Here is a 14,886-nt window from a genome sequence, read left to right on the forward strand (position 1 = left end):
TCTTTATCTTACTGAGTCAAACTTTATAATCATCATAAATAAATATGTTCTAGGAAATAAATTGATAATACTAAAGAAATAATGTGTGCTAATAAACAGATAACACTTTAGTTGATGAAGATGATTTAGAACTTTTCTAGCACTTTTTCCAAAGAGGTGAATAAAATTTAGTAAAATTTTGTAAATTTAAATAGCATATTAATTCATTTTGATTCTCTATAAATAACAGAAAATGTTAAATCTTCAAAATCAATATTTACAAATGGCTTTTATTTAGACATTTTATAACTTCTTTGTTACTATTAAACTTTTCATCATTATTTAACAAAAAAAGAAAAATAAACATCAAAATTCATAAAATCAAATTGAGCCTGACCTGTGGTAGTACAGTGAACAGAGTGGCGACCTGGAACACTGAGGTCTCTGGTTCAAAACCCTGGGTTTGCCTGGTCATGGCACATATAGGAGTTGATGCTTCCTGTTCCTCCCTTCTTTCACTCTCTCTTTTTTCTCTCTCCCCCTCTGTAAAATGCATAAATGAAACTTTAAAAAAATGAATGCAAATTGATTTGTTAATGATGCCTATGTTTAGCATAATTATCTCCTTCCTAACACTTTTGAAGATTGTTATATTGAAGATGATTATTCCAGGTATATACTAAGAATTCTTTCCAAAAACATGCTTGAAACAGCGATCTGTAACCAAATGTTGGTTACAGATCTCCTTTATCTCCTCATTTTCACTCTTCTTCCTTTTCCTTTTGTTATTACTTTTGGGTCAGTTAAACTGACCCCACAGTCAGGGCAAATGCACATTTTCAAGAAATTACTGTTCCCTCAATGCACTCAGTTATTCATTAACAATTTTTTTGAGCCATGCCATTTATGCAGATTCTTCTAAAGACTGCAGATAATAGCATGAAGACAATGTTCAAACACACTATCTCATTGAAATTAGCTTTTTGTTTAAAATTGTAAAACCTTATTAACAAATTGGGTTTACTATAACATAATTTCAGTTTTGTATAAATATAATAAAATTGAATAAGATAATAGCATGTGATATACACAAGATATGTATTCAGGGGTGGGTGGAGCGCAGAGCACATTCCTAGCAGCTGTGGCTGATGCAATGCTGTGAGAATACTCCAGCTCCCAGAAGCCTCCTGGGCATACCCAGGAAGGAAGCTCGCCCGCTATAAGGAAGTGACTTAGTGTCAACCATGCAGCTCCCTGATCTTTTCAGCCATTGGCTATGAAGGACACGCTGTAACATCCTATTGGCTGAACCCATGTATGTAAGCTAGCTTACTTCCTGAAGAAGTGGATCTGCGTCACTGAACCTGGTCCCTGGAGTCGGGTCTTTGCATCTCTGTTGTCCTCACCCCCGGCAGGAGTTGTCCACATTCAGGTATGGTATTATTTCACAGTCAGAATGTTCAGAGGTCTCCTGATCAAAGTGAAATTTGAGAAGAAAACTCATGATCAAGAAAAGCTAATGTAGCTAACCATGTGTGAAGAGTATTTCAGGAAGGAAACTAAGATGGGAGAATGGAAAAGCAAGAAGCTCAATATGCTGGTCTGTAATGGGGAGTATGCAAGCTGATGAAGTCAGGAAGATGTGGGAGCCATGGTGAACAGTTGTACAAGATCAGTTGAAGTAAGAGATCTTTTCCATATAAAGTGACATTGAGCCTGAGTAAGCAGTAACAGTGGATAGAGTGCCGAACTGGGTTACTGAGGACCCAGGTTTGAAACCCTGAGTTTGCCAGCTTCAGTATGGGTTCATCCGGCTTGAGAGAGGGGTCAGTGGTTTGAGCATGGGATTGTAGACCTGACCCTAGAGTCACTGGTTTGAGCCCAAAGGTGGCTGGCTTGAAGCCCAAGGTTGCTGGCTTGAGACAGGTCGCTGGCTTGAGCAAGGGGTCACTTGCTCTGCTGTAGCCCCCTGGTCAAGTCACATATGAGAAAATCTTTAAAATCAATGCACAACTAAGGTGCTGGAATAAACAATCATTGATACTTCTCATCTTTCTCCCTTCCTGTCTGTGTGTCCCTATCAGTCCCTCTCTCTGACTCTCTCTGTCTTTTTCAAAAAAAAAAAGAAAAAAAAAGTAAAAATAAAAGAAAGAAAGAAGGAAGGAAAGAAGGAAGGGAGGGAGGGAAGGAAGAAGGAAGGAAAGAAAAAAAGAAAAAAGGAAGGAAGAAGGAAGAAAGGAAAGAAGGAAGAAAGGAAGGAAGGAAGGAAGGAAGGAAGGAAGGAAGGAAGGAAGGAAGGAAGGAAGGAAGGAAAGAAAAATTGATATATATATAGCAAATTCTTTATGAGCATCAATGGATGTCATAAAAAAACCTGAAACTGAACAAGTGATACTTTGTGGATCCATTTTGATTACTTATCAAGTGGAAAGTAACAGAAAGTTGTGAACTTTTTCTTTAGCACAAGGGTCGAGAAACTTTTTGGCTGAGAGAACCATGAACACCACATATTTTAAAATGTAATTCTATGAGAGCCATACAACGACCCGTGTATGTTATGCTTTATCCAATAAAAATTTGGTGTTGTCCCAGAGGACAGCTGTGATTGGCTCCAGCCACCCACAACCATGAACATGAGCGATAGAAAATGAATGGATTGTAATACATGAGAATGTTTTATATTTTTAACATTATTTTTTTTATTAAAGATTTGTCTGTGACCCAGATGCAGCCATCAAAAGAGAAACATCTGGCTTGAGAGCCATAGGTTCCCGACCCCTGCTTTAGCAGCTGTGTTAGTCCACTTAATCTTTTTTTTAAATTTATTTATTTATTCATTTTAGAGAGTGAGAGAGAGAGAGAGAGAGAGAGAGAGAGAGAGAAAGGGGGGAGAAGCAGAAAGCATCAACTCCCATATGTGCCTTGACCAGACAAGTGCAGGGTTTCAAACTGGCAACCTCAGCATTCCAGGTCAACGCCCCATCCACTGCGCCATCACAGGTCAGGCCGTCCACTTAATCTTTAACTCAGTATTTCACGTCAAAGTAACTCTCTCTCTGCTAGCAAGTCAAACCTGTTTGGCCTGTTTCTAAGAGTCAACACTCAAAGAATTAATATTCCCTAACTTAATCTAGATTACTTATAAGGGCATGCCATATCTGTCCCTGCTCCACTCCCTTTCTTATTCTTTATAATGACTCTTTTATTTGCATTCTTCTCAAATTCTATCCTTCACTTTTAGGAAATTTCTCTTTGTTTCTTCTTGCCTTTTCTTAGTCTTTTTTGAAAGTTTCTGCTCCTTTTTTCACAGTATAAACATTTATGTTCTCTGAAGACTATCTTCTTCCAATTCTCATTTTACTTTGCATATGTTACATGATAATTACAAATTAAGGCTCAAACTGATTTAATAATTTTATCTTCCACATCCTTCTTAAATTCATAATGTGATAATGAGGACAAGATTCACGCAGCCCATGGGTAGGAATCTCAGTGTTTTCAATCCTTTCATTCCTTCAATACACACATCCAGTCAGGGACAAAATGTTTAAAAACAGTGCTTCTCAAATATCTGTGGTGAAAGAAACATGCTTTAATGTGTCACTCTGTATTTTCTGCTGCTGCCCTAATTCCAGCTTATTTTAGTATTATTGAACTGGTGATTCTGTTTCTTGACTCTCCCTCACCTTGATCTTTATTTATTCTGAATTCATTCTGAATTCTATTCTCATTCTTAAAACAAAACAACAATCTAGTCCCCTCTGTCATGCTTTGCAAAGTCCTTATACAGTAACATTTCACAAATACACTTTGGGCCATACTTAGAACTCAAAGAGTTTACTGATTCATAAATATATTACTTTTTTCTTATAAGCTATTCCCATTGCTTGGAATGTTCTTTAATACCCTAACCATCTGGCAAAATCTTAGTTATCTTCAGGGTTTGTCTGACTAATCATCTCACACATCTTTTTTGCTAAGTCTTTTGTGAATCTTCTAAGCCTACTTTGTTTCCAAGTTAAATGAATAAGATTGGATTCAACCATTGATGGTTTAAAACTATATTTTAATTTTTAAAGTTCTCTGAACCTAAATTTCTTCTTCCTAAGCATTGAAAAAGTAATATTGCTGTTATTTAGTTGTATTGCTTATTAAATAAAAGATAAGCAGATTGCAAAGTGTTTTGTGCAGTTCTTTGTACATAGAAGTAGACAACAGTAAGTAATTTCGCCCTCATTTATAATACTTTTCATTATTTTTATTGTTACATTTTTATAATTTTATTATAATTACATTATTACATATCCATCACCTTCTTAGTACTATGTTCCATTATGTTTTAATTCTGGTTATAGTACTGAGATGAAAACAAAATTTAGTCTTATATTTTTGATGAATTCATAAATGAAAATTATATACAACCTATTATATCATATATAATAGTGGTAAAAAGGAAGAGCATCAATTTTCCTCTCATTAACTCTCAATATTTTCTTTTGCTTTAAATTAAGATCTAATTTCCAGTGGTTTTCAATATTTGTTACATGGACATTTGTACAGATGTTTTAATGAAAAACACTGTTTTAAAAAATTAAAGTTACTGTCCACTATAGGATTTACTTACTTCCAGTGTGCAGAAAAAACAAGCTACTTTAAGTGAAATATTTAATTGCATATCTTTGCAGGGCAAATAATAGCCTCAATCAGTATCACCTTTATCCCAAATCCTAAGCAAGATTGAGTATTACCAAAGGCTGTCAAACCAAACTCAAAAAGATGACCATTTCACCTTTGGAGGATAACACACAGTTCAAGAAAATAATTAAATGTTAATTTAGTTCTGATCTTTAAGGGAGATTTTTGATAATACTTATCTTGTACAAATTTCAAATCAGAGAAATATGTATGTGTGTTTGTATGTGTGTGTGCATTCTCTGTAGAAAAAAATAGTACATTCTATTTATGTTCATTTTATTTTACTCTTACAGAAAAGTTTTGCTTTAGGATTTTTTGATTTGTGACAGCAGTTATTGAAGCACATAGAGGTCAAGAGAAATAACAGAATCAATAAGATATAGTGGATTCATGTTTTGCATTTATATTACTCATAAAGAAAGCTTGTAGACTATGATAATATAGTTAATAGAGAGGATCTTGAATTAATGTTCTATTTTCTAAGGGAAAATTAAAAGGTTATTTTCTCCAAAACACAGAGAGAATAGATAATTTTAGATTACCAACTTAAAATTAAATTTTTATAAGCAGGAAAGAGATAAGAAAAGATGAATCTTAAAATATTTATATATTATTTGAATCTGTTTACAAGGTCAAGAGAGACTTAACTAATTGAGGAAAAACTTTGTGTGCTTTACACAACTTTTAAGCAAAAAAATGAACTTTTGCATCTCAGATCTAAGTTGTATTCTAATTTATAAGTGACAGCCCATTTGGTAGATTTACCTTACTATTTCCTGTTACAATGACCGCTGAAACAAGAAATAAATTTATCCAAGGAGAAAGATTAGTATTAAGAAGCATTTACTTTTTCATTTAAATTCTGTTTTTAAAAAATTGTAGTAACTCTTGTTTGTTTGTTTGTTTTTTAATTATTTATTTATTTATTTATTCATTCATTTTAGAGAGGAAAGGGTGAGACAGAGGGAGAGAGAGAGAGAGGAGAGACAGAGAGAGAGAAGGCGGGGGAGGAGCTGGAAGCATCAACTCCCATATGTGCCTTGACCAGGCAAGCCCAGGGTTTTGAACCGGCGACCTCAGCATTTCCAGGTCGATGCTTTATCCACTGTGCCACCACAGGTCAGGCCTGTAGTAACTCTTAATGTGAAATTTTTTTAAAGAAAAAATTCTTGTTTTGTAAGTAGAAAAAAATGTTTCAATAAAGTTTTTTTCTTTTACTTGTATGTGGGTCTCATTTCTAAAATTCGGACTCCAGGCTTATTATAAAATAAAGAAAATAAGTCATTTGATATAAAATGAGCAAAATTTATATACTAAATCAGTGGTCCTCAACCTTTTTTGGGCCATGGACCGGTTTAATGTCAGAAAATATTTTCACTGACCAGCCTTTAGAGTGGGACGGATAAATGTATCACGTGACGGAGACAAGCGTCAAGAGCAAGTCTTAGACGGATGTAACAGAGGAAATCTGGTCATTTAAAAAAAATAAACATCATTCAGACTTAAATATAAATAAAACAGAAATAATGTAAGTTATTTATTCTTTCTCTGCGGACCGGTACCAAATGGCCCATGGACCAGTGTGGTCCGCGGCCCCGGGATTGGGGACCACTGTGCTAATTGATCTTTTATATTCTATGAGTACCTATTGACTGAGCAAATAGATCATGTTGATTACACAGTCAGTGATCACTTTTATTTCATTCTTTTGTTTCAACACTGTATAGGGATGTGTTTATTTCTCTCTCTCTCTCTCTCTCTGTATCTGTGTATGTGTGTGAGAGAGAGAGAGAGAGAAAGAGAGAAAGAGAGAAAGAGAGGCTGCAAAACCCCTCTTGTATTCATCTGTCCAATTAAAAAAAAAGTCTGTTACAAGGGAAGAAAGACTATTTACTTTTTTTATTTGAAAACAGATCTGAAATTAACAAGAGCATGAGGTATACATTTTATTCAGGCTATTTCTAAGATCAGAAGGAGAGACAAAGAGACTATTTCAAGAATCAGAGAATATTGCAAATATTGTTAATATTTTGTCTTTATTCTAAGAATGCAGCAGACAATGGGCAGCAAAAGGAACTTAAATTAATGAGAAAAATATTCTGTCAGTTTGAAAATTTTACAGAAATGTTACCAAAATGGATTCTTTTTCATTGGTGTTTTAGTTATCTGATCATAACAAATTCCACGTCTGAAGATCGTGTAACTTGAGGTTCACAAGTTCTGTCTGTCATACTTAGTTGACTTATTGCCAGTGAAAACCCCATTGCTGTTAATGACATTTAAGATGTTCCATTGTCTGCTTGTACTCTTCTATGTTCCTGTGACTCAACCTTGAAGAAAATGGAAAGATTAAATTACCCTGCTCATTTTGTCTGCCTGAAGTTTTGATCTTCTAACATAATATTTCAAATTAAGATCATTTTTATAACTAGATAAGGTAAGAATAAAGAGAGTAGCTTCCCTGGGTATAACTCTATCATAACACATGCTGTATTATTTTGATACTTGCTAATTATTTGTCTGTCTTTTCCACTAAACTGTCAGCTCCTTTAGTCTGTGTTTCCTTCCTATTTTATTCCCTAGGCATGTAATAGTGTTTTTCACATAGGAAGGTACATAATTTATGTTTGTGTAAATGAACTGAACCAAGTAAAAACCATAAAAATAAAGGCATGCTATGCCTATATATTATAAGTAAAATAAGAAGAACGTTGATTCCAATGTTGACCTTTTTCCTTTTTATTTCTAATATCTTTGCATGTTAGACAAACTCCAATTAAAATGAAAAGATATACTTCATTGAAATATTAAAATTACAGTGTTTTCAATTATGGATTAGTATGTATTTTTCATTTTTATGTTTTATATAAATACAATATTTTTAACACTCAACTGGGAAACTAATTTCTTATAGTATAAAAATCTAAATAATGTCACCTATATATTAGTGTGTCAATGTGTTTGAGATATATATCTCTACATAAATTATACATTATGGGTATCTATAAATTAAAAATTATAGTTATATATGTCTTTATAGATTTGATACTATTGATTTATCTCAAACATATCAACAGAGACACAGACATACACCAATGATCAAGATGCATATATTAATTATATATATATTTATTATAAAAATATTATAATATTACTACATTTTGTGACTAAAATATTAGAGTTAACCAAGCTGACTGATACCATTTCTTAGAAGTTTATCCTGATAGAACGGCTTGAAAAGGAGAAATGCACTCGCATGTTTGTGGCAGCATTGTTCACAATAGCGAAGATCTGGAAACAGCCCAAGTGTCCGTCAGAGGACGAGTGGATTAAAAAGCTTTGGTACATATATACTATGGAATACTACTCAGCCATAAGATATGATGACATCGGTTCATTTACAATAACATGGATGGACCTTGACAACATTATACGGAGTGAAATAAGTAAATCAGAAAAAAAACTAAGAGGAATCCATACATAGAAGGGACATAAAAATGAGACTCAGAGACATGAACAAGAAGGTGATGGCAACAGGGGCGGGGGGGTTGGGGGGGATGGGGTGAAGAAGGAGAGAGGGGTTAGGGGAGGGGAGGGGCACAAAGAAAACCAGATAGAAGGTGACAGAAGACAATTTAACTTTGGGGGAGGGGTATACAGCACAATCAAATGTCAAAATAATCTAGAGATATTTTCTCTCAACATATGTACCCTGATTTATCAATGTCACTGCATTAAATTTAATAATAAAAAAAACAGCAACAATAAAAAACTTCTTTAGATTTTAGTGAAGGTAACCAAGACAAGGATTTCAGAAATGAAAACAGTAGAAAATGCATTTGTGTGCATGTGTATGGGTAACGCTTTTCTTTAAAAAGCCAGAAACATGTAATACAGTGGTGGGATTCAAATAGTTTAATAACAGTTGTCTGCCCTAGTGGCTGTTTTAAGTATAAGAAAAGATATACTGAAAGGTAGTTTATTATTTCATGTATTTAGTACTTAAATAAGAACAATGAAAGAGGTACACAAGACTAGATTATAAGAAAGAGTTTTAAAATATTAATGAAAATGTTAAATAATACCTGACAAAAACCAATAAAGCTGTTATTTAAGATATTTCCATATTGCTTCTTCATTGGTGTCCTCATTTGCAATTTGTTTTCCCCTATGGACAAAATGAATATTACTACAGGGTGGGGGGGGGGGGGACTTAGAATACACTGTTGTGCAGATAAATGATAAAAAAAAGTAAGAAATGTCAATTTGTGATTTCCACATTGGGCAACTGCCCAGGCACCCACCTTAGAGAGAACCCTGATTACATGTGCCATTTTAACAACCGGTTCACTGAACTCAACAAAAAATTAGGTATTGCTTCTACCAAACCAGTGCAAACCAGCTGAATCCCACCACTGACAGTATCATCCCACAACTTACAGTATCGTGATTTTCTTTTAAAATGACCAGAACTTATATAAAGTAAGTGAGTAAAATGTAAAAAAAACTTTTTCACTAATCAATCTTTTCCATAACAAGCTTATGATGTATGTATGTCTGTGTGATTATGTACAGTTGAAGGGGTATTGAACATTGGAAAGTATTTCTATTATTAGCTGCCACATTTTAGCATTTTATCTAGTGAAAATAAGGTATTTAAGAAATAAAATATTTAATAAAATTTTAATACAGAATGTAATTCCTGAATTCAAGTTTTTCTCTTGAACATGAAATATTGTCTTCTCCAGACGATGTTAGCATATCATTTAATAAAACCAAAACTTATTTCTAATTTATCTAATGTAAGAAAATCTCTATATTATTTCCTCTGCTCTGGATCCTTATTATTTACATTGCTCAGAAAAAAAAAGTTTTGAATCATTTGGTGTATTCAGTTATTTTATTGCATTACATGTTCTGTTTTACAGTATATAATGGATTTTTTTTTAAAAGAGTAATTTACTATTTGCCTCTATTGCTGCAACAAATAGTTACAAAACATTTTGCAACATTCTGGCTCCTGCACAAGGCTTTGACTTACGAATATGCTAATGAGACTACATCTAGAACTGGCAAAAATTCAGAACTCACATACAATTATTCTTCTGGCAGCCTTCATGATACCAAACTGGACAAGGAATATTTAAGTTAGTTAATACATAGTATAGCTATTTACATTTGGAAAGTAGAATGCTTTTAACATTACAATCTTTTGGTAATTAAGATATTTTGCTTGTAATTAAGATTTTCTCACTAAAACTGTTGAAACATTTGACATAGATTTTAGCAGTTATCTTGTTAAAAGATATACTTACTAACCAAATGACTCCTGGCAAAGTTATTTTTTCTATCTTGTTTTATAAGAATGCCTGCAATGATTTCATTCTTTGTTATAAGCAAACATGGGATGCTAGAACCGTTCCTCTAATATTTCCAGAAATGATTCTTACTAATTTATCTGTTGTGTAGTACCATCACTTTCAAAAGCTGTGAGGACTCAGCTTACAAAGCAGTGCTACCTCTAATAATAGATCAAAGTTCTAGATTTTTATTTCTCCTGAGCAAAAATTCTTCTTATAAATCTCTTAAATACTTGTTCAGTATTTGAAGCTTCTTCCTAATGCAAACACATAAATATTCAAATGTTTACCAAAATAGGTTACCTCCCTGAATTAAGATGATTCAGTAAAAGCAAAGCTGAGCCAAAAATAAAAAATAAATAAAAAGCCTGCCTAGAGTCAAATCTTTTTAAGCCCAAAGCTTGCTACTCCACCACATGTCGCTTTCCACAGCATGCTCAGTAATTCTTTGGGTTTTTTTTTGTTAATTGCGTTGTGTAATTCATACATTCGCATATCCTTTTTTTTTTTTTTTTTTTAGTGCATAGATAATTTTTGCAGTAAGGGAAACCATTTGTTAATTTTGATAAAATTAAGAATATCATTATGGTAATTTTTTAAATGTTCAAAAATCTACCGCCATTCTGCAACTATTTTCAAATTTGTGTTTCCTTTAATTGCATAAAAAATAAGTAATTATCATAATGTATATAGTATTTTATATTAAGCTTTTCTATGTTTCCAAATCTTTTTATATTGTTTTAATACATTATACCTTAATCTGTTAAAGGACAATGATTTACTAAACTCTTAGGTAATTTTTGTTTTGTTATAAATCATGTCAGTGATGTAAAGAAAAACTGTATTTTAGGTTTCTGTTTTATTTTTGCTTTTGTTTTGCTGAAAAGATTCCCTAATATATATAATGTATGTGCATGGAATTATAATAAAAGAGTCCAAGCTTCCCTATACAAAGCCACACTGTTTTTAGAAGAGTTGCATTATGAATGTCACTAATGTAACGTTGCAAATCAAGCAACATTTTACAACCCATTTCAACATCTCTAGCTTTTAAAACTTAGTTCATTCATATTTATAAATCTGAAAATCAACTCTTGAGGAGTAGAGTAATATAATAATAATGATTAATAGAAGTACTTCCAATTTATTTGAATAGTTTTAAAACCTTAAGAACCACAATTGATCCACATATTGATTAATTCTGAGTTTCAGATTTGTTTTTCTCTTTGCACATCTATGAATAATCAATCAATTGCCTAATCAATATGAGAAAGAAGGCAGAATCATTCACAAAATAGGCATTGTCCTCAATATTGAAAAATGTGCTTCTTTGTAGAACTGAAAATACTAATTTGAGGGAGAAATTAAATCAGTTATTAGAGGAATCATTTTAACAGCTCACTTTTTTCCTAGAGAACTAGCTTAATGCTCTAAGAACCTATAGGGTTTGTTTGTTTATTTATTTATTTATTTATTTATTTATTCATTTATCTAAAGTAAGAAAAGGGGAGGCAGAGAGACAGACTCCCACATGCGCCCCACTAGGATCCTCTGGCAAGACCACCAGGAAGTGATGCACTGCCTATTTAGAGTATTGCTCAGTTGCAACTGGAGCCATTCTAGTACCTGAGGCAGAGGCCATGGAACCGTCTTCAGCACCTGGGCCAACTTTGCTCCAATGGAGCCTTAGCTGCATGGAGAGGAAGAGAGAGATATAGAGAAAGGAGAGGGGGAAGGGTAGAGAAGCAGATGGGTACTTCTCCTGTGTGCCCTGACCAGGAATCAAACCCTGGACATCCACACGCCAGGCTGATGCTCTACCATTGAGCCAACTGGCCAGGGCCAGAACCTATAGGGGTTTTTAAATTAATTTTAATGGGGTGACATTGAAAAGTCAGAGTACATATGTTCAGAGAAAACATCTCAAGGTTGTTTTTGTTTTTTTTAATTTTTATTTATTTATTTAATTTTTTTTTTCTGAAGCTGGAAACGGGGAGAGACAGTCAGACAGACTCCCGCATGCACCCGACCAGGATCCACCCGGCACGCCCACCAAGGGCAAAGCTCTGCCCACCAGGGGGCGATGCTTTGCCCCTCCGGGGCGTTGCTCTGCCGTGACCAGAGCCACTCTAGCGCCTGGGGCATAGGCCAAGGAGCCATCCCCAGTGCCCGGGCCATCTTTGCTCCAATGGAGCCTTGGCTGCGGGAGGGGAAGAGAGAGACAGAGAGGAAGGAGGGGGGTGGAGAAGCAAATAGGCACTTCTCCTATGTGCCCTGGCTGGGAATAGAACCAGGGTCCCCCGCACACCAGGCTGACGCTCTACCGCTGAGCCAACTGGCCAGGGCCTTCTATCTGGTTTTCTTTGCGCTCCTCCCCACCCCCCACACCCTCCCTCACCTTTCTCCTCCTCCCCTCAACCCCGGTAACCATCACACTCTTGTCCATGTGTCTGAGTCTCACTTTTATGTCCCATCTATGTATGGAATCATATAGTTCTTAGTTCTTTCTAATTTACTTATTTCACTCAGTATAATGTTATCAAGGTCCATCCATGTTGTTGTAAATGATCCAATGTCATAATTTCTTATGGCTGAGTAATATTCCATAGTATATATGTACCAAAGCTTTTTAATCCACTTGTCCACTGACAGACACTTGGGCTGTTTCCAGATCTTCGCTATTGTGAACTATGCTGCCACAAACATGGGGGTGCATTTCTCCTTTGGAACCGTTCTCTGGTGTTCTTGGGGTATATTCCTAAAAGTGGGATAGCTGGGTCGAAAGGCAGCTTGATTTTTAATTTTTTTGAGGAATCTCCATACTGTTTTCCACAGTGGCTGCACCAGTCTGCATTCCCACCAGCAGTGCAGGAGGGTTCCCTTTTCTCCACATCCTCACCAGCATTTATTCTGTGTTGTTTTGTTGATGAGCACCATGCTGACTGGTGTGAGGTGATATCTTATTGTGGTTTTAATTTGCATTTCTCTAATGATTAGTGATGTTGAGCATTTTTTCATATGCCTATTGGCCTTTTGTATGTCCTCTTTGGAGAAGTGTCTATTCTTTTTTTTTGCCCATTTTTTGATTGGATTGTTTGTCTTACTGGTGTTGAGTTTTACAAGTTCTTTATAAATTTTGGTTATTAACCCCTTATCAGACGTATTGTCGAATATGTTCTCCCATTGTGTAGTTTGTCTTTTTGTTCTGTACTTATTGTCCTTAGCTGTGCAAAACCTTTTTAGTTTGATATAGTCCCATTTGTTTATCCTGTCTTTTATTTCACTTGACTGTGGAGATAAATCGGCAAATATAATATATTGCTGCGAGAGATGTCGAAGAACTTACCACCTATGTTTTCTTCTAAGATGCTTATGGTTTCACGGCCTACATTTAAGTCTTTTATCCATTTTGAGTTTATTTTTTTGAATGGTGTAAGTTGGTGGTCTAGTTACATTATTGTGCAGGTAGATGTCGAATTTTCCCAACACCATTTATTGTAGAGGCTGTCTTTACACCATCATATGCTCTTTCTTCCTTTGTCAAATATCAGTTGTCCATAAAGCTGTGGGTTTATTTCTGGGTTCTCTGTTCTGTTCCATTGATCTATATGCCTGTTCTTATGCCAGTACCAGGCTGTTTTGAGTACAATGGCCTTGTAGTATAACTTTATATCGGGAAGTGAAATACCTCCCACTTTATTTTTTCTTTTCAAGATTGCTGAGGCTATCAGCAATTGTGTTCTTTTTTGGTACTATAAAAATTTTTGGAATATATGTTCTATATCTTTGAAGTATGTCATTAGTATTGCATTGAATTTATAAATTGCTTTGGGTAATATAGACATTTTAATGATGTTTATTCTTCCTATCCATGAGCACAGTATATGCTTCCACTTATTTGTATCTTCCTTGATTTCTTTTATTAATGTTTTATAATTTTCCAAGTATAAGTCTTTAATCTCCTTGGTAAAATTTACTCCTAGGTACTTCATTTTTTTGGTTGTAATTGTGAAGGGGATTGTTTCCTTAATTTCTCTTTCTGACAGTTCATTGTAGGTATATAAAAATACCTCTGGTTTCTGAGTATTAATTTTATATCCTGAACCTTGCTGAATTCATTTATCAGGTCCAGTAGTTTTTTGACTGAGACTTTATGGTTTTCTATATACAATATCATATCATCTGCAAATAATGATAGTTTTACTTCTTCTTTTCCAGTTCAGATGCCTTTTATTTCTTCTTCTTGTCTGATTGCTGTGGCTAGGACTTCCAGAATATGTTGAATAAGAGTGGTGAAAGGGGGCACCCCTGCCTTGTTTATGATCTTAAGGAGATTGCTTTTAATTTTTTGCTCCTTGAATATGATGTTGGCTGAGGGTTTGTCATAAATGGCCTTTATCATGTTGAGGTATGTTCCCTGTATTCCAACTTTGCTGAGAGTTTTGATCATGAATGGGTGCTGGATTTTATCAAATGCTTTTTCAGCATCTATTGAAATTATCATGTGGTTTTTCTCCTTTCTTTTGTCTATGTGATGAATCACATTGATTGATTTACGAATATTGTACCAGCCTTGCCTCCCCAGAATAAATCCCACTTGATCATGGTATATGATTTTTTTCATATATTGCTGGATCGGTTTGCTAATATTTTGTTGAGGATTTTACCATCTATATTCATCAGGGATATTGGCCTATAACTTTCTTTCTTTGTGTTGTCTTTGCCTGGTTTTTGAATCAGAATTATGCTTGCCTCATAAAAGAAGCTTGGTAGTCTTCCTTCCTCTTGAATTTTTTGAAATAGCTTGAGAAGGATAGGAGTTAGCTCTTCTTTGAATATTTTGTAGAATTCA

This window comes from Saccopteryx bilineata, chromosome 6 (genome assembly GCF_036850765.1).
Source record: "Saccopteryx bilineata isolate mSacBil1 chromosome 6, mSacBil1_pri_phased_curated, whole genome shotgun sequence".
Taxonomy (NCBI): domain Eukaryota; kingdom Metazoa; phylum Chordata; class Mammalia; order Chiroptera; family Emballonuridae; genus Saccopteryx; species Saccopteryx bilineata.